Source organism: Nycticebus coucang, chromosome 10 (assembly GCF_027406575.1).
Source record: "Nycticebus coucang isolate mNycCou1 chromosome 10, mNycCou1.pri, whole genome shotgun sequence".
Classification (NCBI taxonomy): domain Eukaryota; kingdom Metazoa; phylum Chordata; class Mammalia; order Primates; family Lorisidae; genus Nycticebus; species Nycticebus coucang.
Window position 1 is genome coordinate 96147147 of NC_069789.1, and position 23682 is coordinate 96170828.

Sequence of the window (23682 nt, forward strand, 5' to 3'; positions counted from 1 at the left end):
GTCCCCAGGAGTATCGACTTGATAGATCATTATGCAGTCACATGGCATTTTCTTTTCAAAAAAAGAACAGGAGAAATGGGAAAAAGAGGTTGAGTTTGAAAATAGTACAAAGTTCTTTTTCTTTCAGAAATGTCTACTAAATTAAATATATATAATTATGTATGGTTATTTATCTATAATGGATGTTTCAGAGACAGAATTATAAGGGAAACTACCTTGCAGTTGTGGTTGCCTGTTTGGGTACTGTGAGCAAGAAAGAAATTGCTTTATTCAAACCATTAATGAAATGTCACTGTCAATCCACCTCTAACTGAATCATGCACCTTTTATTCTTTGTGTTAAAAATAAAGAAATAAAGAAGGAATGTTTCCAGATACTATCTTGTGCATGTAGGAGCAGGCTATGTTCTAAGCCCAAGCTTCAGATTGACTTCTTCTTATTTATAAATTTTGCCACAAAAAAAGCATCTAAATTTAAGTACGTAAGAAAATATTACCATGAAGGATTTTTTTCCTTGTTAATTGCTATTTCCAGTAACATCCTCTGATTTCCTAATGATTTTTTAAAATGTTTTCCCTCCTTCCTTCCCTTCCTCTCTCCTGACTCCCTCTCTCCTTCCTTCCTCCTTCATATTTCTGCTTTTGCAAGGAGAGAAGCTGAGTTTCTTTCTAAATAACATTTTCTCTCTCTAGGCCCTGTACATTTTTACTCAGCCCCTCATATGCTGATTCCAGACTTTGAAAGTAGATTTTCTTAAGACACCGTTCACAGGTTAATATTGGCCCATAAGTCCTACCATGGTCCTAAAACAGAAGATCTGGAGTGATTTGTGGTGTTCTTAATACAAATTCTCCTGAGTTTCACGTATCCCCCATGCTTGGCTAAGATAGGACTTACTAAAGCTTTATTTAACTGAATCCTTAATTCTAAATATGTGATATTTTCCCTGGATAGCTCAATGTCAGAGTAGCCACGCCCTACTCTGACCTGGCTCCCTCAAATTCCTTAGCTGCCTTGGAAACATACTTCAGCAAAACTAAACCCAGGCAACTAGTGCCTTTTGAAAGCAATTGTATTGCTAAGGCTAAGAGAATCCCTGCCGTTGATGAGGACATTGACTCAAATTTTTGAGTCTGGTTTTGGGGCACCATTGGTGGAGGGTGGATCTGACCTTTCTGTTCAGGGAGGGAGGGTGGTGCTGGAGGGAGCACTGATTTGGGAACAAGAAAGAGTCAATTGGAGCATCTTCCTTGCAAAATTTCCTTTATTATATTGCATTTGGATGAAGGAAAAAGGGATTTCCAGGGACATGCCTTGACCACTAGATCCTGAAGCAGAGAGAAGAGTGTTGTCAGGGCAACTGGCAGTATCCCCTTTACGAGGCACAGTGAACTGACTGGGAGGTGCATGAGTGGAGAACAGTCGTAGGTGGGAGTGCTGGGTTTGGTGTCTGTTTGTTACAGAATTTGGCATTGTCTGGTAAGATAGCCAGCTGCCTACAGCATTTTTAGAAACACTAGTAGTAACACGTAAGGCTATGGAAATTAGCAAACTTTGGAACTTAAGAACCAGTGGCATCGAGGCACTTTGAGTCTCTGGTTAACTGCCTTACCCCACGATCAGCAATAGTTCTAGCTAAAATGGGCTGAATATTTACTACGTTCAGGCACAGCTCAAAATGTGTCAAATACATAATTTCTTTTATTTTCAATACAATTTAATGAGGTGGATACACTTATCTGTCTTTTCCAAAAAATAAAACTGAGGCACAGCAAAATATGAGACTTCCCCAAACCAGAAAGCTCAGGGTGCAGAAGGAATGCAGAATTTCTCATGTCCAAACCCATGACATTAGACTCTAAGCTATCCAGGAGAAATAAAACCCATTAACTCAACCCTCTCTCCCTTCTCCTTTTGTTCTTGCTTGTTCAAAACAATTTCCTTTACTCAAGGAAGAAATGAGAGGAGAATGGGGTCTGCATCAGATTTGGCAGTGGAGTCTAGGTTTCGTAGTTGCTATGGTTTGAACGTATTCCCTATAGTTCATGTTTTGGAAACTTAATCCCAATGCAACAGTGTGGGAGGTGGGAACTTTAAAAGGTAATTAAGTCTTGAAGTGATTAAGTCATTCATTGATTCATGGGTGAATTAATGCTGGCATGGGTTAATTATATCAGTGTGAGTTTCTGATAAAAAGATGAGTTCATTCCTCTTCCTCTCTATCTTTTATTTTTACACTTACCATCAAGTAATGCCCTTCAAGCAAGAACACTCTTGCCAGATGTAGCCTCTTGACCTTGGACTTCACGGCCTCTAGAACTATTAATGTAAGACGTAATTCCCTATCCTTTATGAATTACTCAATCTCTAGTGTTCTGTTATAGGCATACAAACAGACTAAGACAATGGTTATTTGCTCACACGTGTCCCAGTTCTTGGATATGAGGCTCAATTTTTCTTTCAAGGTGGAATGGTAAAAATGTCTGGCCTGCCACCCACATTATGTTCCTTACCTTGTCCTGATCCCCAATCTGCTCTTTCTAATGATTTTCAACTATATGGTTATGTGGTGATTTATTTGGTCCCCTTTCCATTTATTTTGCTAATTCATTATGTGCTGCCTGCTTTGTATTTGTCCTCCCCAGCTCTTGTCTTCATGGCACTTTATCCTCCATCCCAATTTCGGAATGATCATCTATAGCCATTAACTGACTTAACAAATCTTTCTGTCAGTGGGATACTTTATGGAAATTGAAAACTAATTAACATTTATCTCAGCAGCTAATCACATAAAATCTACTGCCTTCCTATCTCAGGTTCTAAAATAATGATGGCCCATGAATTGAGCAAGGAAGATCTTGATAAGTCCTGACAGGGCACAAGCTGAGATGAGAGGGAACGGGTGGGATTCAGCTTCTTCTGCTAATGAGAACCAAAGGGGTAAGCAGCAGCTGAGAACTTCTGGAAAAGGATGGCCTCACCACTTGGGCAGGTAGTCTCCAGGACACGCAGTTTGTGTCTACACACAAAAACATACACATTCACAGAAATAGGTATTAAACACCAAAAAGTTGTTGGCTTCAGTGTTTAAAATTCATCATCTTGTAAAAAAACAACCCCCCCCCCAACACTTAACCATTTATTTACTTAACCATTTATTTATTCATCCATTCATTCAGGAAACATTTATTTATTATAAATAAATGCATTTTATGCATTTGTGTGTGTGTGTGTTATGTTAGGGAGACAAAGATGTCTGAGGTCCCTGTGTCATTTAGTTTAAGTTACAAGCAAGAAAAATAGAGGATGGAAAATAAAAGGGATGTTCAAGGACATGTCTTATGCAGAAAAAGATTAATTGGCTGCTACACATAAATGGAAAGAAGGAAAGAAACTGGTTTTCTTTTGATTTGGGAAAATGTTAAGCCCTATTTTCTGAGTTTGACAGGTTTCTTCTTTGCAGAACTTTTCAAGGACTTTAATATGCTAATATTGCTAGTAATTCCCAAGAGGGGAATAGAAGAGGCTGCTTTTCTCACATTCATGTGATGGGGGCGGATCAAGTGTATGCACATGGGCACATAGTCATGTGCTTGTGAGTATGTGTGCACCTGTATGGTATAGATCACGTATGATAACATCTTTCAGGGCATATTTTGGAAAATTCTAAGCTAGAGCAAAATCCTTTAAATAAACAAAAAAAAGTTACAGTTAGAAAATAGGTAGGAAAAACTTTTTATGTGGTGGTTGGGCCTTGGAAGGATACTATTTAAAAGACAGTGGCAGAGTTTGCACTGCTTTGGATGTTGTGTAGCATAGAGATTGAAATCATACAGCTGTGTCTAGTCACAGGGCTGCACTGGGCCATCCGTACTCAGAGCACATTTGAAACAGGCACCCCTTCCTCTGTGCCAGGTGCGTGACTGGTGAGAGGTGTCAGGGCTGGTTCTAGCCCCGCTACACCTCTCAGCAAGTGCCCTTGGGCAGTAGACCATGCACACACTTGAATGAGAGCTCCTTCCTGATGATCTTAATTAAACTTCTCAAAGCCACACTTCAGTCTTCCAAACCATAGATCCAGTATCACGTTACAATCAATCAGGAAGTTATTGAAAACACAGATTTAAGGCCCAACTCTAGATCTACTAAATAAGGGAGAGGAGTTAGTGTTTTTTTACAAGCATTCCAGGTTATTCCAATAGGCATCCACTTTGAGGAATACATGTGAGAAGGGCTTTCTGGTTACATGTAAGTGGCAGGGGAGACCATGGTTTTCATCTGGAACCAAGGAATGTTTGTTTTTCCCCAATAATAAGAGGTAGTCAGAAGATAGGTAGATGAGATATAACTAGAAGGTCTAAGATTCATACTTAATGTTTATCTCAGATATAGATGTAGATGTACCTAGAACGACTAAGATTCATACTTATTACCTAAAATTAATTGAATTAAGTATGTTAAGTTCTGTCCATAGATGTTCTCCATTAGCCTTTAGCTTATCTCACTAAAGTACCTTTATTAAAGTGTATACTAAAGAGACGAGCTCTTCAAGAAGACAGTACTGAGGGGGCCTACCATGGTTCTGAGTTCAAAGTCTCAAGCAACTCCATTCCTCACATTGTGATAGAAGAAAAGGCTACAAAGAAAAGGATGAACACGAATGCCCTGAGTGGGCTGACTCCCACTCAGAGTGGAGATGAAACCAAACATACCTGGCAGAAAAATAAAACAAATAAGGATTTAAAGGAGTCAGCTGTCTTTATTTAGTCAAAGGCAAATTTATTAAAATTTAGCTTTTAGTAATACAAATCTATCAAGTTACAGCATTAAATAATAATCTTGACAAATGCATATAGTTAACACTTTATAAATGGAAGCTTCCTGGGCATAAGAATAGTAGTTCATTTATTTCTGTTCCCTTAGAGTATTAGTTGAACACATACATTCTGATTTTGTATTACTTGACAAATAACAGGTGATCCATAAGTATTTGTGGAATGAATAAAAATGTTATTGTTTAAATATTTTCAAAGAGTTTTCTACTATTATAAATTGGTTGACGTAAAAGCCCAGCCCCAAGCATTGTAAGATCTATTTTGGATAAAAGCAGTTTTCATTACAATGAACATAAACCTAGCTGAAATAAAAAATCCAGAGTGACTGGAGCAGGAAGCATGTCTGGGTCTCAGGAGATCTGGACACAGGAATTGGAACTTCCTCAGGTGTTCTGGTTCACTTGCTTCCTTCTCTCTCTCTCTCTCTCTCTCTTTCTCTCTCTCCCTCCCTCTCTCCCCCTCTCCCTTCCTCTCTCCCCTTCTCCTTCTCTTCCCCTCTCCATCTCTCCTTCTCTTTCTCTCCCTTCTCTCCTAGACATGTGCCTTGGTCTTCTATGACCTCTGTCTCTCAAGGGCTGCCAACGTTGTATATCTTCAATTATAACTAGCTGCTCAGTACCAATTCCAGATTCTCAGAAGAGAGAGTCTGATTGGTTCACCTTGAATCCAGCTTCCATGTATGGTCACGTCATCCATAGCTGCACCAGGGAAAGAAGAATGTATAGTATGAACAGGATTACCTGTTCTCATACCTGTTATATGTGTGATGTTCTCAAAAAAGAAGCAGGTGAGCCTGGAGGATCCCTGCAAATCATCTACTATAAGATCTCTCTACTGCTGCATCCTACTCCGTCTTTAGGGAATCTTCATGCCTTGCCATTGTAGGGGATTTTGTCAACACAATGGTTGGGTATTAACACAAATAAAATTTAGTATATATAACAGTTGTGTGTACTAAATTTTAGTAAATAGGACATGAGATTTGTATTCCACAGGGAGAGAGGAATTTAAAGGAGTCGTGTAATAAATGTCTCTACATTTAAAAAATCACTAATATTGATGATTCCCAAGTGAAGGTTTTTTCTGCTTAGATTTCTTAAAGCCAGAACCCCAATAACGTATCCATCACACTCCATTTTATGTACCTTTTTTCCTTACATAACCAAAAACAGAATTTGAAAGGAGCACTTAGGAAAAATAAAACTAGTGACGATTAGGGTTTCTACTCAATAGAAAATTAATTTTTTTTTTTTTTACAAACACATTGGGAAAGGTTATTTGCATATTTTCATTCAGACAAAAGCTTGGAAACTAGGATCTACAGAAAACTCAAATTAATCAACTTAAAAAGAGCCAACAATCTCTTAGATCACTGGGCAAGAGACACGAATAGAATCTTCTCTAAAGAAGGCAGATGAATGGCTAGCAAACATCTGAAAAAATGCTCATTGTCCCTAATCATTACAGAAATGCAAATCAAAACCACCCTGAGATACCATCTAACCTCAGTAAGAATGGCCTTCATCACAAAGTCTCAAAACTGCAGATGCTGGCGTGGATGTGGAAAGAAGGAAACACTTATACACTGCTGGTGGGACTGCAAACTAATACAACCTTTTTGGAAGGAAGAATAGAGAACTCTCAAAGAACTCAGGCTAGACCTCCCATTTGATCCTGCAATCCCATTGCTGGGCATCTACCCAGAAGAAAAAAATCCTTTTACCACAGGGACACTTGCACTAGACTGTTTATTGCAGCTCAATTTACAATTGCCAAAATGTGGAAACAACCTAAATGCCCACCAACCCAGGAATGATTTAACAAGCTGTGGTATATGTACACCATGGAATACTATTCAGCCATTAAAAAAAATGGAGACTTTACATCCTTTGTATTAAGGTCGATGGATGTGAAACACATTATTCTTAGAAAAGCATCACAAGAATAGAGAAACAAGAATCCTATGTACCCAATTCTGATATAAGGACAATTAAGATCCTAGTACACGGTGGGGGTGGGGGATGGGGAGAGCTGAGAAAGGGAAGGAGGGACGGGTTGGGGGGACAAGGGGTGTGGTACACCTTTTGGGTGTGGGACACAATTATAAGAGGGTCCTTACCTAACAAAAGCAATCATCAGTGTAACTTGGTTCTGTGTATCCTCAATGAATCCCCAACAATAAAAAAAAAAAAAATTCAAGTAGGACCTCGTGGATAATGAAATTATAAACCTTTCCATTTACAGATGAGAAACATGAACCTCAGAATACAGAAGTAATTTGCCCAAGGTCACACAGGTAGTAGAAAAACTTACTTAGAAAACACATTTTTTTGTGGGTATTTTGAACACTTCTAAGTTATTACTTTGTAACCTCAGGGGTGTCTTTGTAATAAAAGTGTTAATGCCAAGAATTTTGTATAGCTTTTTTTATTTCTCATTTTAATTACAGGACTTGGAAACTGTCTTGCCTTAAGTTTCCCTCAGAAACAATGCATGTTGACGGTAATTCTTCCAGCAGAGAAGAAGGGAGAGCCAGCATCTGGTTTTAAATGTTAGTACAATAGAATAAAGGCCCTGGTGAATATACAGACCTTGGCTGTTTACGCAATCCAAAGAGGTCTTTGGAATAGATTTCTTTTTCCTTGTCTCTTTTGGTGGCTGATCAAGAGACAGTAATTTTCTGAGGAAAGCATCTTGGCTTTGCATAATAGTTTTTAAATTTGCAAGGGACTCGAGGGCTATTTGGCAAGTGAAGTTCAGCTTTGGGTTGTCTGTACAATTATTGGTTGTTGTTTTCCACGTTTTGGTGCGAATGTTATTTCTGAGTCCAACGTCTGTTTCCTTTTTTGGTCTGCAAATTTCACTCTCCTCCTCATGCTCTCGCAAAGCATTTGTTCCCAGATAATGTCAAGGAAAATGGCCAGAAAGCAAATATCACAAGTACAACAGCTTAGGGGTGGAAGTTTTATTATATTTTCCTTAACATAGCCCAGATGAAAAACAACATCAAGATGCCTCAAATTTTCTTTGGCTCAAAAATCTCTGTCTTCCTAGAACATAGCCGCAAAAGGAAAACCCCAGGCTTGGTGATAGTCAGAAGTATGTTTGATTCCCAGCCTCTCTGTAGCTTTGTTCATTTGTACCTGCTGATTCTTCTGTGCTCCGCCCCCTCCACCAACAGGTGCTGAGCTCCCACCTCTGCAGCCAGTCCTTTAAGCCACATATACCCCGTGTGCTACTGCCGTGGCTTGTACTCCTGCAGCTGCAATGGGCATGCTAAGAGCCATTTCTGCCACTAACGACATGATAATTTAACATTAAGAATGATAATCCTTTCAGCCCCAACTTCAGCACTTATTTGCTCACGTGTAGAATGTTTTCTATCCTTCATCAATTGAAGTATATCACTAAGTTTACATTTAGGGGACATGTGCCTTTGTTTCATTGCCTCACTCAACATGTACTTTAGTGACCTTGAACCAGCAGCCTGAAATGTTTCAGTTTCCTTCCAGCATTCTCAGGCTTCAAGGCCAACGCTTTGGTTTCCAGGGCACCCTCCTTTTCCCACCCCGGGCAGTGAAGTAAGCATCACCTTTTTTCATTCTCAAGTCCTTAAGCCACAGATGTATTTTGTGTCTTTTTAGGTAGATGGAGAAACCACACAAAGACAAGACTTTGCAGTTCTGCTTTGATGCCTAAGGATTCCTATACTAAGTATCAGAGCAGAGCCTGATCATATAATTCGGGAGGTTCTGTGATTTCAGTAGGTTTGGAAACCCCAGTGTACAGGAGAGAGATTCTAGAATGTGGATTATAATAAAAAAAGTGTACCATTCCTAACTCATTGTCCCATTTAAGTAGAACATAAACTAGTTTTTCATGTAGGCTGTGTTTGCTTTGGGGACCTCTTGCCTCCTCTTTTGGACTTTGCCCATCTCCAGCTGTCCAATGTTTTGTTTAAATGATGCCAAACATTTGGATGGTTAGCTGGATTTTTCAGCTTTCCACCCAGATGTTTGCAATCCTATGGCCATTGTCAGAGATTTGTTTATTATCATCCAGCAGGTAATCATGCTGTGTCTGCACACTCTTCATCTTCCAGATGAAAACTGAAAAAGTCAGTCAGTCATCCAGATGTCTCCAAATGTCTGGATGTTTGTCATTGCCAAAGAACATCTGGATAGCTACTTTTTTTTTTTTAACTTTTTATTCATGTCTTTGGCATAGACACAGTCCTGGGTTTAGTTGCTCTGGATACAGCACAATAAATAGCCTTAATGGAAATGGGTAGATACTTAACAGAGATATGTTCACAGGCTCCTGTGGTTAAAATTCCAGTCATTGGCTTGTGCAATTGGAAAATTACCCCATCCAAGAATGTCTCCAAGAGAAACGACATGGTGACCCCTCAAAGTTCTCTAGAGGTGTGCCAGCATCAAGGGAATCAGGAAGTTGTGTGCCATCAACATTTATGCAGAGAATGCCTCCAGGGCTGAAAATACAACCCAGGGGAAAAGAAAGAAACTTAGCACCATTTGCTGCCCTGAACATAAAGCATAAAAGTAACCACTCACCATAAATATAAGCAGATACTGAAATAAATCTCAGGAAGATTATTGGTGCTTTTTGAACAACTGTAAAATGACAGAGCTGAATTAGATAAACACTAAGTTCTCTTCCAGTTTTGACAGTTTATTCTATAAAATCTATGTGCCCATTGCTCAAAGGAAGCAGGAATACAGGAAGCAGAGTGGCCTGGAGGATAAGGGTGTGAACCTCGGAGTCAGAAAGACTCTCTTCACATCCTGGCACTGCTGCTTGCTAGGCTGCATAAACCCAGTAAACCCCTAGGCACTTTGCTCCTTGCTTTCCTTGCCTTTGAAAGTGTAGTTAGTACCTTGGATCATTGTTGTAAGGATGAAATGAGATGATACATTTGAAAGTGTGCCTGGTGTCCGATGTGCCACCAAACAAGAAGGGAATAAACTCAATGTAGAGTGAAGATTCACCCTTTATTAGTGTCGAGCATGAGTGTAGAATTCAGAAGAGAGGCTTGACTGGAGTTACAAACTTGAGTCAAATGGAAGAGATAGAAAAAGGAAGTAGGAAGTGAGGACCAGAGATGGGAATGAAAACCCGAGACACTCCCATAAGAAACGGTAGGGTGGAGAAGGTTTGCTGGTGAGGTAGAGAGAAAACCAGGAGGGCGTGGCATCCTGAAAGCCCCAGAGAGAGGCGTGGTTATCTGCACCACATGCTGCTAGCCGGCATGTGGACGGGAGGCGGGGAAATGTGTGTTAGAGATTGTCTTAGTTTGGATTCCTTTATAAGCAAACTCAGAAACAATTCAAGTAGGAGTTGTTTATCTAAGAGGTGAAAGTAGAGGCGTAGGGAGGTGCCATGAGAAAACAAAGACAACTGCCAAAAGGTGTGTTATCTAGCCAGCTGCCAATGTGGACAACTGAGGCTGGCTCCACTGGGAAGACTCTAGAAGCCAGAGAGGGTCACCCTGCACGATGGGACCCCGTCAGTCATCAGGGCAGGGAGAAGGCAGTGGTTTGCTGGCAGCTCTGGGCTGCTGTGTAGGCACACGGTGGGCAGCAGTGTTGAGAAGGAGAAGGCTGGTAGCAGTGAGGGGGTTGTGGCAAGGACGGGGAATCAAGGCAGAGCTTGTGAGTGACAGAAACCGGACTAAAGGGGAGTGAAGAGTGGACTGAAAGTGAGACAGTGGAAATGGCATGTGCTGACAACGTATTTGAGAAGGCTAAGTGTGCGAGGACAGAATAAACGCGCTCGTAGCTAATGTGAGATGCTGTTTCAAGGGTGGGTGTTTTTAAAAGTGAGATAGTCTTTCTTAGAGAATGCTTTTCTGGTGTTCGGAATGATCTGGCAAAGAGGAAAAGACAGGTGATGAGAGGGTGGAGGGCCAGAGTGAAGTTCTTGAGAAGAGGAGAAGGGCCGGGGTGGCTTTAGTGGGTGGCGGATGGGCTTTTCCATCTCCCGAGCAGAGGTGGAGGAGGTGGCTGGCAGTTTCTGTTCTCCCCACTGCACTGTGAGCCAGTGGAAGGCAGGGTGTAGGAGGTTTGATAAGATAGTATGAAGTGATTAGCTCAGAGAGGGAAAAGCAGACTCCCCAATATTTTCCATCTGTCCTCTGAACTTTCTCTTTACTTGCTGCTTTAACTGGAATCTTTCTGTCTGTTGAGGACAGTGTTTTTCTGTAACCCTACGAAGGGGAAGATGGCTACTTTTCCTCTCCCACCCTGCACCCCTCAGAACCAGGTTGCCACTTCCAGACGATTCATCTCTCTCTTTTTTTTTAACTTCTAAAAATGTCCGTTTTTGCATTTTAAGAAACCATTTCCAAATTCGCATCCCATCACTCACCCAGTTTTCTGGAGCACTGATTCTCCCTACACTGAGGACTCTAACCCTGTGTGTGTGTATTTTGTCTTCTTTTTTGTTCTGTTGGAAGCATTTCTCATCTCACTGACATCCCTTTTGTCTCACATCATTCCTTTTTCCCACTCCCATTGTTGTCCTGTCATCTCAGACTGTTTAGTCTTTGTCACTTCCGCTCCTATGTGGGAGAGGCAATCTCTCCTAGACCTCTGCTAGGGACGCCAGTTTCTGGACATTTTCTTCTGCAGGCTACCCGTTTGGTTGGTTTCAGAGAAATGATCTTATTTTGGGTCTTCTGGTCGCTTTCCTTGGTCTGAAGTTTTTCTTTTTTTCACAGTCACATTTTGGTTTGTTTTTCCTTAGTAATCTTTGAATCGGACAACATCTTTGTCCATTTTTGGTATAAGCAGTGAGGCCATTGTTCTAGTTTGAAATCTTATGGGGTAGTTTAATCCTTCTTTAAAATTCACCACTGAAGGGTCAGTTGAAGTACAGCTCCTAATTTATTCTGTTTCTAGAAGAATTTCAACCAGTGCACTTCTACTGCTCTCCTGAGTTGGCAACTAACGTCTACTTGGATGTTTTATTTTCTAGTATTTAGAATCCATAAATCTTCAAAAACTATTATTTATACTATGTCTGGTTACCAGGGCTTTTCTAGTGTCTTCCACCAATGAATCTTACCCAATTTTTTGTTTCCTTGAAACAGAGCCTTAAATTGTTGCCCTGGGTAGTGTGTGGTGGCATCATAGCTCACAGCAATCTCCAACTCTTGGGCTCAAGCTATTCTCCTGCCTCTGCCTCCCAAGTAGCTAGGACTATAGGTGCTCGCCACAATGCCTGGCTATTTTTTGGTTGCAGTCGTTGTTGTTTGGCCAGGCTGGATTTGAACTCGCCAGCTCAGGTGTATGTAGCTGGCGCCTTAGGCGTTTGAGCCACAGGCGCCAAACCAACTCTTACCTAATTTTTAATTTTACTGTTTTCCAGGGTGACAGTCCCTGCCTGAATGAGAGAACAACCTATGTGTGGGTAGGTTAGTGACTAAGAGAAGAAATGTCAGAGAAAGTTATCTTCCCACTTAGTAGAGTCACACCGAGTGGGGAGAAGAACATTTGGCCCACTTTCAATTTGAGTCTTAGGTGGCTTCTGGTCCAAGTGAAGTCAGATTATGCCCTCAACATAAATCTGCTCAGGATTTTGTGCACTCAGATCTGCTGGTGTTATTATTGATATCACTTTCTCCCCATTTCCAGCTTTAGGTGTCTATCATTCTTTTATTTTCAGCATAATAAAAGCGATCATCTTCCTTTTCTGAATGCTCTATGACATTATTTCAGTAAGAGTTTGTGAGAGGCTAACTAGATTCATTTTGGACCAGTAGTTTCTACTCTTTAGAAATAGAGACAGCCTGGCAGCTCAGTGTTTCCAAGTAGGAGGTGGAGGCATGTTAGTGATGCAGGTCTGGGCCCTGGGTTGGATTACCCACTACCTTTATAATTATACGGTCTTTCAGGTGTTAAACAGGGCTAATAATAGTGTCTTCATGGAGTTCATGAAAAGATTTGGTAAAATAGTGAAAAGTTTTGTTAACATGTAAAACACCTGACCCAATGCCTGGCACACGGTGAGCATGCAGGGTTACACTTCACAGGACACACTGATACTTGTGAAGCAGGGAGTGTTGCTATCAACGCATCCTAAAGAATGAGTCTAAAGAAGTAAAGTGAATTCCTCCATACAACTACCTAATGTGCTGGGCCTAGAACCCAAGTCCTCTCATTCTAAAACCTGTGGCTTGCAACACGGCCTCTCTATTCTTTGATAATGCATGGATAGGGCACTCGTCCAATGAGCCACAAACCCTGTGCAGACTCTCCCCAGTGCTACTTGCTGCAAAAGCAGGTGAGTTGTCCTAATTTTCACCTGGAGGAAACAAAGGACAACTTCTCAAGCTACTTGCCATCCCATCCAGGTCAACTGTGCTAGGTGTATATCAGACATCATTTTTGTTCCCTGTTAGAAAAGCTTCCCTGTGAACACACTTGAGATGCCACCATTAGTTCTATTATTAATGGAAACTGAGCAGCAAGCTTACCCTGTGGCAGCGTTGTCACTCAGATCATTTATGTCTTGTTTTTAGACTAAAAGCAAACTTTCAGGCAACTGTTTCAACTAAAAAAATTACAGTCATAGGAAGAAATTGAAAAGAATTCAAGTATATAGGCATGTCAGGGAAAGAATTCTTGGTTTATTGGACGTTCTCTTTGCTTTTTTAGATAGAAAATATACCTAAACCATAACCTCTACTTTACTTGGGGTCAGAGTAGGGGAGGAAATAGATCAAAAGCAAACTTTGCTCATCAATTTTAATGTTTGTTGAAATACACCAGAGGAACTGAGACCGATGTGTAAATTCTCATGTAGTCACTCCACTTCCCCATGGAAATTTTTTTTTTTTTTTTTTTCTTTTTTTGTAGAGACAGAGTCTCACTTTGTGGCCCTCGGTAGAGTGCCGTGGCCTCACACAGCTCACAGCAACCTCCAACTCCTGGGCTTAAGCGATTCTCTTGCCTCAGCCTCCCGAGTAGCTGGGACTACAGGCGCCCGCCACAACGCCCGGCTATTTTTTGGTTGCAGTTTGGCCGGGGCCGGGTTTGAACCCGCCACCCTCGGTATATGGGGCCGGTGCCCTACCGACTGAGCCACAGGCGCCGCCCCACCCCATGGAAATTTACAGAGACAAGGACCTTCAGATGTTTGTGAGTTATGGGCCTGTAAAAACAGAGTTGTGTTGACATTTTCTCAAAGAAGTGTGCCTATACTTGTCAAATAATTCAAAACCATTTGAACTTTCTTATGTAGCATAGATATGGACTCCATGTCATTTGCCCTTCAGACTTATAAAAGCTGAGAGCTCCTGTATGCAGTGACTGTGGTGGCACATGTAAGGCACAGAAGTAGTACTCAGCTGTGTCTGGTAGAGATGTGCAATAGTACCAGGAAGGTAGAAAGCTTTTCTGCATGTAAATAATTAGGTCACAGAAATGAAAACAGAGCACAAAGAATTTGAATCTAAAAGCTTGACAAACCTTGACAGATAGATGTGTGTATAAGTCAGCTCTTTGGGCCGGTGAAGTGAATAGCTGTCCGCAATGTGATCCTTTACATCAACAGTATTTAATGAACGTGTACTATTTGCCAGACACTGCTCTATATGCTGTCAAAAGTGCTATACTACTTTATATTTCCATCTATGACAGCTTCTATATCTCCACATTTTCGCCAACACTAGTTAATGTTTGTCTCTTTATTATAGACATTCTAGTGTGTGAAGTGGTATCTCATTGTGGTTTTGATTTGTATTTCCCTAATGACTAATGATGTTGAATGTGTTTTCATGTGCTTATTTGTCATATTTCCTTGGAGAAATATCTAATCTTTTACCTACTTTTTGGTTGGGTTATTTGTATTTTTGTTTTTAAAAGTGAGATATTCATTCTTAGCCAATGTTTTTCTGGTGTTTGGAAGGATCTGAGTATGTTGATAGCTTAAATGATCATTCTTCAATTTGTCTAGTTTTAGTGAACCTAAATTCTTGCTGGCAAACTTGAAAGAAAGTGGGACCAGGATAATTAGAGCATTTTCTCTTGGCTAGGTATTTCACAGATACTGAACAGGGAAAAATTGGAAGCATTCCCCTTGAGAACTGGAGCAAGAAAAGGATTTACACTTTCACCACTCTTATTCAGCATAGTACTGGAAGTCCAAGCTAGAGCAATCAGGCAGGAGAAAAAATAAAAGCCATCCAAACTGGAAAAGAGGAAGTCAAATTACCAATTAATCTCTTTGGCAACAATGATTGTATACCTCGAAAACCCTAAAGACTTTGCCAAAAGACTCCTAGATTTGACAAATGAATTCAGTAAAGTTTCAGGATTCAAAATCAATGTACAAAAAGAAGTAATATTTCTATTCAACAAAATAAAGAAACCAATTCCATTTATAATAGCTACAAAAAATTAAAAACCTCAGAGTACATTTAACAAAGGGGATGAAAGATCACTTCAAGAAAAACTACAAAATACTATTGAAAGAAATTGTCGGTGACACAAACAAATGGAAAAACATACCATGCTCATGCATTGGAAGAATCAATATCAATAAAATGACCACACTGCCCAAAGCAATCCACAGACTCAATGCAATTCCTATAAAATACCAATGTCATTTTTTCATAGAACTAGAAAAAAAATCCTAAAATTCATATGAAACCAAAAAAGCTTGAATTTCCAAAGCAATTCTAAGCAAAAAGAACAAAGTTGGAGGCATCACATAACCTGACTTTATACTATACTACAAGGCTATAGTAATCAAAAAATTATGGTACTGGTATAAAAAAAGACACAGAGAAATGGAACAGAATAGAGAAACCAGATATAAAGCCACATATCTCTAGCCAACTGATTTTCAACAGCGTTGAAAAAACATACATTGAGGAAAGGACGCCCTATTCAATTAATGGTGCTGGGAAAATTGGATCACTATATGCAGATCACTATATGAAACTGGACCACTATCACTCACCATACACAAAAATTAAGATGGATTAAAGACATAAATGTAAGATCTGGAGCATTAACTAATATAATCTCCTTGATATCACTGTGATATTTCAGCCTCACTTTCCAGATGAAGCTGCTGAAATTTAGGAGCTTTGCCAAGACAACAGCTAGGCTTGGAAACCCTTGGGTTCAAACATTGGTCTGTGTGATGTCTAAACCAGAAAAGCTGACTCTGTGGTCCTTTTGGCTATCTTTACCTCCTTTATAGTTTGCTGAAAACATACTATTGTTCAGCTTTGGAACTGTTGTCCTGGCATAAAATTAGAGATGCTATCCCACAAGGGGAGTTTAAATGAATTAAAGAAATCAGGCCCCAGAGGCTCCTTTTCACCTTTAAGAACGCCTACCCCTTAACTATAGTCCTTGGTGTAGTTTTTACCTAAGACATCACGTGTGGCTGGGTGACTTACTTGCTCAGGTCTCTCAGGACTTTTTTATGCAAAATTCCCAAGCCAAATAGGTTTACTCAGCATTATTTACATACGAGGGAGAAATTTATAAATATACAAATAAATAGCAGCAAGCAATTATATTTTACTCCTTATTAATGTTAAAGGCCAGAGGTTCCAAGGTTGATGCAAAAGCTTGATAATATCACTGAAAACCTAATCTTTTCCTTCTTTTTGATGTGTCATCTTCAGCGTATCAGTGACTTCTCACCCCAATGTCATGGGGTGACGATGGGATGCTCGTTTATTCAAGAGGCCATGCTAGGTTGAGAAGTGGGCAGGGGCTGGCCAATCAACCAATCATGCATCACTTTTTAAGTTTCTATTCTCTAAACTACCTGGCTACTTTCTTTTCATGAGCTGGCCTAGCTGACTCTGAGCCTACCACAGCAGCACAGCCTTAGGAGCGCATACATGAAGTCAGCCAGTTGGTCACTAAGAGACTTACTGTGCATTGTTTTGGAGGCTGGGGAGACACATTGACAACATACTTGAATGAACATATTGACAACCCAGAGGGCAGAGATAGACAATATAAACCCATGGTGTTGTACTTCTGGATACAGACAAGTGCTGTAAAGAAGAAGACAAAATGGAACACTGTGATATGGAGTGACTGACGGGGAAGTGGGTGAGAGAGAGGACAACATGACTTAGGGTGGTTGAAGATGCCCTCTTTGAGAAGAGGACACTTAAGTGAAGAGGAGGAAATACTTATGCAAACACCTATGGGAAAAACACGTCAAGTAGGAAAAATAACTAGTTAGAAGTCCTTGAAATGGAAACAAGGTTTGTGCATTTTGAGCAACAGAATGAAAATCAATGTGGTGGGAGGGTCTGAGTGAGGAAGTCTTGCAGAAAGATGAGGTGGGAAAGTAGGCAGGCACTATAGCGTCAAAATGAAACAAACACTGTGATTTCTGATCCTCTGCCTATTCAGAAATTGGACCACAATGTTCTCTGAAGAGCAATGCTTTTTCCCCCTTCTCCAAGAAATGAATCATAACTGGCTTGGACACGTCTCTTTAGCACTATTAATTAATTTAGGGCTGGCTAGTAATGTGACTCAGTTCTGGAATCTGAGGAGGAGTCTGATTAGAATATTTGAGTAAAATTCTCCTTCCTCCTAATAAAATAAAGCCCTTTCTTTTTTTCTACTCTTGGATGGTATTATATGAGAATGTGATAATTGGAGCTATAGCAGCCATCTTGCAGTTATGAGGTGAGATGGTACTGATGCATTGAAGATGACAGATCAAAAAAATGGAGGAAATTAGGTTTTCAATGACATTATCAAACTCTTGAACCAAATTGTGGCCAGCAACCACATAATAAAGCATAATTACTTGCTGTTATGTATTTGTGAATTGCAGACCAATGTATTTGTCATTATAATGGGAAAGCATTGGTGGGTTTTAAGGAGAGTAGTACTATGATTTCTGGGTTAAGTGGATGCTGTTTAGAGAATGGATCAGAGTGCAAGCAGAAAGAGTAAATGAAGGAGAAAGCAAGCAAAGGAGTATGAGAAAGACTTTCCAATGAGGTAAGGAGCAAACTAGTAGGTGTGATATTACCAAAGCTCAGGCAAAAATATTTCAAGACTTGTGGGAGTGATCAACCATGCATGTGCTACCATGCAGAGTGTGGCTAAAAGCAGTGAGTGTGGAAAATTGGTCATTTGCTTTGAGAAGACCTAGATATATGTTTCTCAATCTTTAATGACTATGGGGATCACCTTATTAAAACCGCATGCTAGAGCTGGGTCAGGGATTCTGCATTTCTCTTCATTTCTAATAAGCTGCCAGATGATGCTGAAGCTACTGGTCTTCAGACCACTCTGAGTATCAAAGATCCAGGTCACTGGTGACCTTGACAAGAAGTCAAGTTCCAATGGAATAAGGGAATATGAAAGTCATATTGGAGAAGGTTAGAGAGAGAATGAGCATTCAGGGTGTGCAGACTGAGAACAAGGACAGTTGTGGGCAATCAGAAGATCTTGCTCTCTCTCCCCCAGCCACTGTTATGAGCTTGTTTGATTTGCATCTACGTGTGCCTGCATAAATTCATCCTCCTGGTTATGATCCTAGGAGATGATTGCTTCAAGTCTTGAGGGAGGATCAGATTCCCCCGTGCACCCCTGGCACACCAACCCTTGGGCTAAATCCTAGAGTGACCCTGGCATTAGCAAGGCAGAGCATATGACCTTCAAGCTGCCATGACCTTTGTCTGTTTGTCACACTGCTGAAGGCATCACAGAGCCAGCCACTCAGCAGATCGCTAATGATGACATTCCTTTCCAGAGGCCCTCTGAGCACAGTTATTTTTGTTACAGGATATTTTATGGAAAATGTTACATATAAATATGATATATACATATAAACTATATATTTTTAATTACAAGACTATTTTATAGACTTTTTAAAAATAAAGCACATTATATGTGTACCACTCATGTTTCCTCAATTGCCAGAACTCAGATTGCCTAAGTTTAAAATCTAACTCTAAATGTTTATTTGTTGTTCAACCTTGAGAAAAATACTTAATTGCCTTAAATTTCAGTTTTCTCACTTACTAGAGGTAAAAAAAAAAGTACTTAATAGTTGACCAGGGTGATGTTCTCATCTGTAATCCCAAGACTTTGAGAGGCTGAGGCTGGAGGATTACTTGAGGCCAGGAGTTCGAGACTAGCCAGGGGCAACACAGTGAATCCTCATCTCTAAAAAAAAAAAAAGAAAAAATCATCTGGGCATGGGGGCACATGGGAGGCTACTTGGGAGGCTGTGGCAGGAGGATCATCTGAGCCTAGGAATTTGAGGTTACAGTAAGCTGTGATGATGCCACTGAACTCCAGCTTGGGTAACAGAATGAGACCCTGTCTCTAAAAATAAATAAATAAATAAATACTAGCTTTATTGGGAGGATTAAACCAACTAAAAAATATAAACACCCAGCATAGTAATGGCAAATAGTAAAAACTTTATATTTGTCTATTTTTGTGTATATGATTTAATGCATAAAGCAGGCGTCCTCAAACTTTTTAAACAGGGCGTCAGTTCACTGTCCCTCAGACCGTTGGCGGGGCGGACTATAGTTTAAAAAAAAAAAACTATGGGGCGGCACCTGTGGCTCAGTCGGTGGGGCGCCGGCCCCATATACCGAGGGTGGTGGGTTCGAACTCAGCCCCGGCCAAATTGCAGCCAAAAAATAGCCAGGCATTGTGGCGGACGCCTGTAGTCCCAGCTACTTAGGAGGCTGAGGCAAGAGAATCGCTTAGGCCCATGAGTTGGAGGTTGCTGTGAGCTGTGTGAGGCCACGGCACTCTACTGAGGGCCATAAAGTGAGACTCTGTCTCTACAAAAAAAAAAAAACAACAACAAAAAACCAACTATGAACAAATTCCTATGCACATTGCACATATCTTCTTTTGAAGTAAAAAAACAAAACGGGAACAAGTACAATTTACACCGCTGCATGTGGCCTGCAGGCCATAGTTTGAGGACCCCTGGTCATAAAGCATGAAAAAGTCTAGAAATTGGATTTCTGTTAGCATCAAATTTGGTTGACTTTAGAATGGTTCTATAAAATGATCAGAAAAGAGATGATGATGGATTAATTATCATTTTCAGCCCCAGATTAGCACAGGTGTTCAAATATGTTTTATGGCATCCAGAATCATTTCCGTCCTTCCCCCTCTTTATATCTCAGAATCACAGAACTTCAACAACAAATGATTTTAGAGATCAACTTATCTGACTAGTGATATATAGACATATCTTATTTTATTTTGCACTAGATATTGTGTTTTTAACAAATCAAAGTTTTGTGGCAACCCTGCGTCAAGCAATTCCATTGGCACAAGAAATACATTTCCTAAAGCTGTGTTGTCATAGACAGTGACTCCTCTCACAGATTTGGACAAAGTAAATTGAAAACCTTCTGGAAAAGATTCACCATTCCAGATGACATTAAGAGCATCTGTGATTCATGGGAGGTGGTCAAAATATCAACATTAACAGGAGTCTAAAAGAAGTTGGATGACTTTCAGGTGTTGGAGATTTCTGTGGAGAAATTAACTTTGGATGTGGTGGAAATGGAAGAGAACTAGAATTAGAAGTGGGGCCTGAAGATGTGACTGACATTCTGCAATCTCATGACCAAACTTGAACAAAGGAGGAGTTGCTTTTTATGCAAAGAAAGTGGATTTTGAGATGGAAACTACACCTGTTGCAGATGCTGTGAACATTGTTAGAGTTATGACGAGGGATTTAGAATATTCCATAAATTTAGTTGATTAAAGCAGTGGTGGGGTTTGAGAGGACTGACTCCAAATTTAAAAGAAGTTCTACTGTGGAAAAATGCTACTAAACAGCATGGTATGTGACAGAGAGATCTTCTGTGAAAGGAGATCTTCATTGACCCAAACTTTGCTGGTGTCTTCTTTTAAGAAATTGTCCCATACAAAATGCAGAATCATTTTTTCCAAATCTTGAAAGTATGATGTTGGTATTTTGATAGGAATGGCATTGAATAGGTAGATTGCTTTGGGAAGTATAGACATTTTAACAATGTTGATTCTTCCCATCCATGAGCATGGTATGTTCTTCCATTTGTTAATATCCTCTGCTATTTCCTTTCTGAGGATTTCATAGTTTTCTTTATAGAGGTCCTTCACCTCCTTCGTTAGGTATATTCCTCGGTATTTCATTTTCTTTGAAACTATGGTGAAGGGAGTTGTGTCCTTAATTAGCTTCTCCTCTTGACTGTTATTGGTGTACACAAAGGCTACTGACTTGTGGACATTGATTTTATATCCTGAAACATTACTGTATTTTTTGATGACTTCTAGGAGTCTTGTGGTTGAGTCTTTGGGGTTCTCTAAGTATAAGATCATGTCGTCGGCAAAGAGGGAGAGTTTGACCTCCTCTGCTCCCATTTGGATTCCCTTTATTTTCTTGTCTTGCCTAATTGTATTGGCTAGAACTTCCAGCACTACGTTGAATAGTAAAGGTGACAGAGGACAACCTTGTCTGGTTCCAGTTCTAAGAGGAAAAGCTTTGAGTTTTACTCCATTCAGTAAAATATTGGCTGTGGGTTTGTCATAGATAGCTTCAATCAGTTTTAGAAATGTGCCACCTATGCCTATACTCTTCAGTGTTCTAATTAGAAAAGGATGCTGGATTTTATCAAATGCTTTTTCTGCATCTATTGAGAGGATCATGTGATCTTTATTTTTGCCTCTGTTAATATGGTGGATAACGTTTATAGACTTGCGTATGTTAAACCAGCCTTGCATCCCTGGGATGGCAATCTACCTATTCAATGCCATTCCTATCAAAATACCAACATCGTACTTTCAAGATTTGGAAAAAATGATTCTGCGTTTTGTATGGAACCGGAAAAAACCCCGTATAGCTAAGGCAGTTCTCTGTAACAAAAATAAAGCTGGGGGCATCAGCATACCAGATTTTAGTCTGTACTACAAAGCCTTAGTGCTCCAGACAGCATGGTACTGGCACAAAAACAGAGACATAGACACTTGGAATCGAATTGAACACCAAGAAATGAAACTAACATTTTACAACCACCTAATCTTTGATAAACCAAACAAGAACATACCTTGGGGGAAAGACTCCCTATTCAATAAATGGTGTTGGGAGAACTGGATGTCTACATGTAAAAGACTGAAACTGGACCCACACCTTTCCCCACTCACAAAAATTGATTCAAGATAGATAAAGGACTTAAATTTAAGGCATGAAACAATAAAAATCCTCAAAGAAAGCATAGGAAAAACACTGGAAGATATTGGCCTGGGGAAAGACTTCATGAAGAAGACTGCCATGGCAATTGCAACAACAACAAAAATAAACAAATGGGACTTCATTAAACTGAAAAGCTTCTGTACAGCTAAGGAGACAATAACCAAAGCAAAGAGACAACCTACACAATGGGAAAGGATATTTGCATATTTTCAATCAGACAAAAGCTTGATAACTAGGATCTATAGAGAACTCAAATTAATCCACATGAAAAAAGCCAACAATCCCATATATCAATGGGCAAGAGACATGAATAGAACCTTCTCTAAAGACGACAGATGAATGGCTAACAAACACATGAAAAAATGTTCATCATCTCTATATATTAGAGAGAAGCAAATCAAAACAACCCTGAGATATCATCTAACCCCAGTGAGAATGGCCCACATCACAAAATCTCAAAACTGCAGATGCTGGCATGGATGTGGAGAGAAGGGAACACTTTTACACTGCTGGTGGGACTGCAAACTAGTACAACCTTTCTGGAAGGAAGTATGGAGAAACCTCAAAGCACTTAAGCTAGGCCTCCCATTTGATCCTGCAATCCCATTACTGGGCATCTACCCAGAAGGAAAGAAATCCTTTTATCATAAGGACACTTGTACTAGACTGTTTATTGCAGCTCAATTTACAATCGCCAAAATGTGGAAACAGCCTAAATGCCCACCAACCCAGGAATGGATTAACAAGCTGTGGTATATGTATACCATGGAATACTATTCAGCCATTAAAAAAAATGGAGACTTTACACCCTTCGTATTAACGTGGATGGACGTGGAAGACATTATTCTTAGTAAAGCATCACAAGAATGGAGAAGCATGAATCCTATGTACTCAATTTTGATATGAGGACAATTAATGACAATTATGGTTATGGGGGGGAAACAGAAAGAGGGAAGGAGGGAGGTGGGTGGGGTGTGTGTCACACTTTATGGGGGCAAGACATGATTGCAAGAGGGACTTTACCTAACAATTGCAATCAGTGTAACCTGGCTTATTGTACCCTCAATGAATCCCCAACAAAAAAAAAAAAAAAAAAAAATTGTCCCAACCACTCCAACCTTCAGCAACCACCACCCTGATGAGTCAGTAACCATCAACACTGAAGCCAGAGTGTCCATCAGAAGAAAGGTGATGACTCTCTGAAGACTTAGATAACTTTTTAGCAATAAAGTATTTTTAAATTAAAGTATGTACATGTTATTTATACAAAATACCATTACATGCTTAGAAGACTACAGCATAGTATAAATGTAACTTTTATGTGCACAAGGAAACAATAGCAATGGTATGACTTGATTTATTGTGATTATTTGCTTTATTACAGTGGACTGGAATCCAATCCATTGGATCTCCAAGATATGAATGTGGGGTCTAGGCTCATAAATTTCAGAAGCTCGTGCAAGGTCACATGGCACATAAATAAGTGAAGGATTAGAATTTAAATGTGGTCTCCAGAGTCTTTAACCAATTTTATGAGATCATATGGCTGAAGAGATTAGCAGGAAAAATAACATAAAGTCTGAGATGTGGAGGAGTAGCCTGGACACCACGG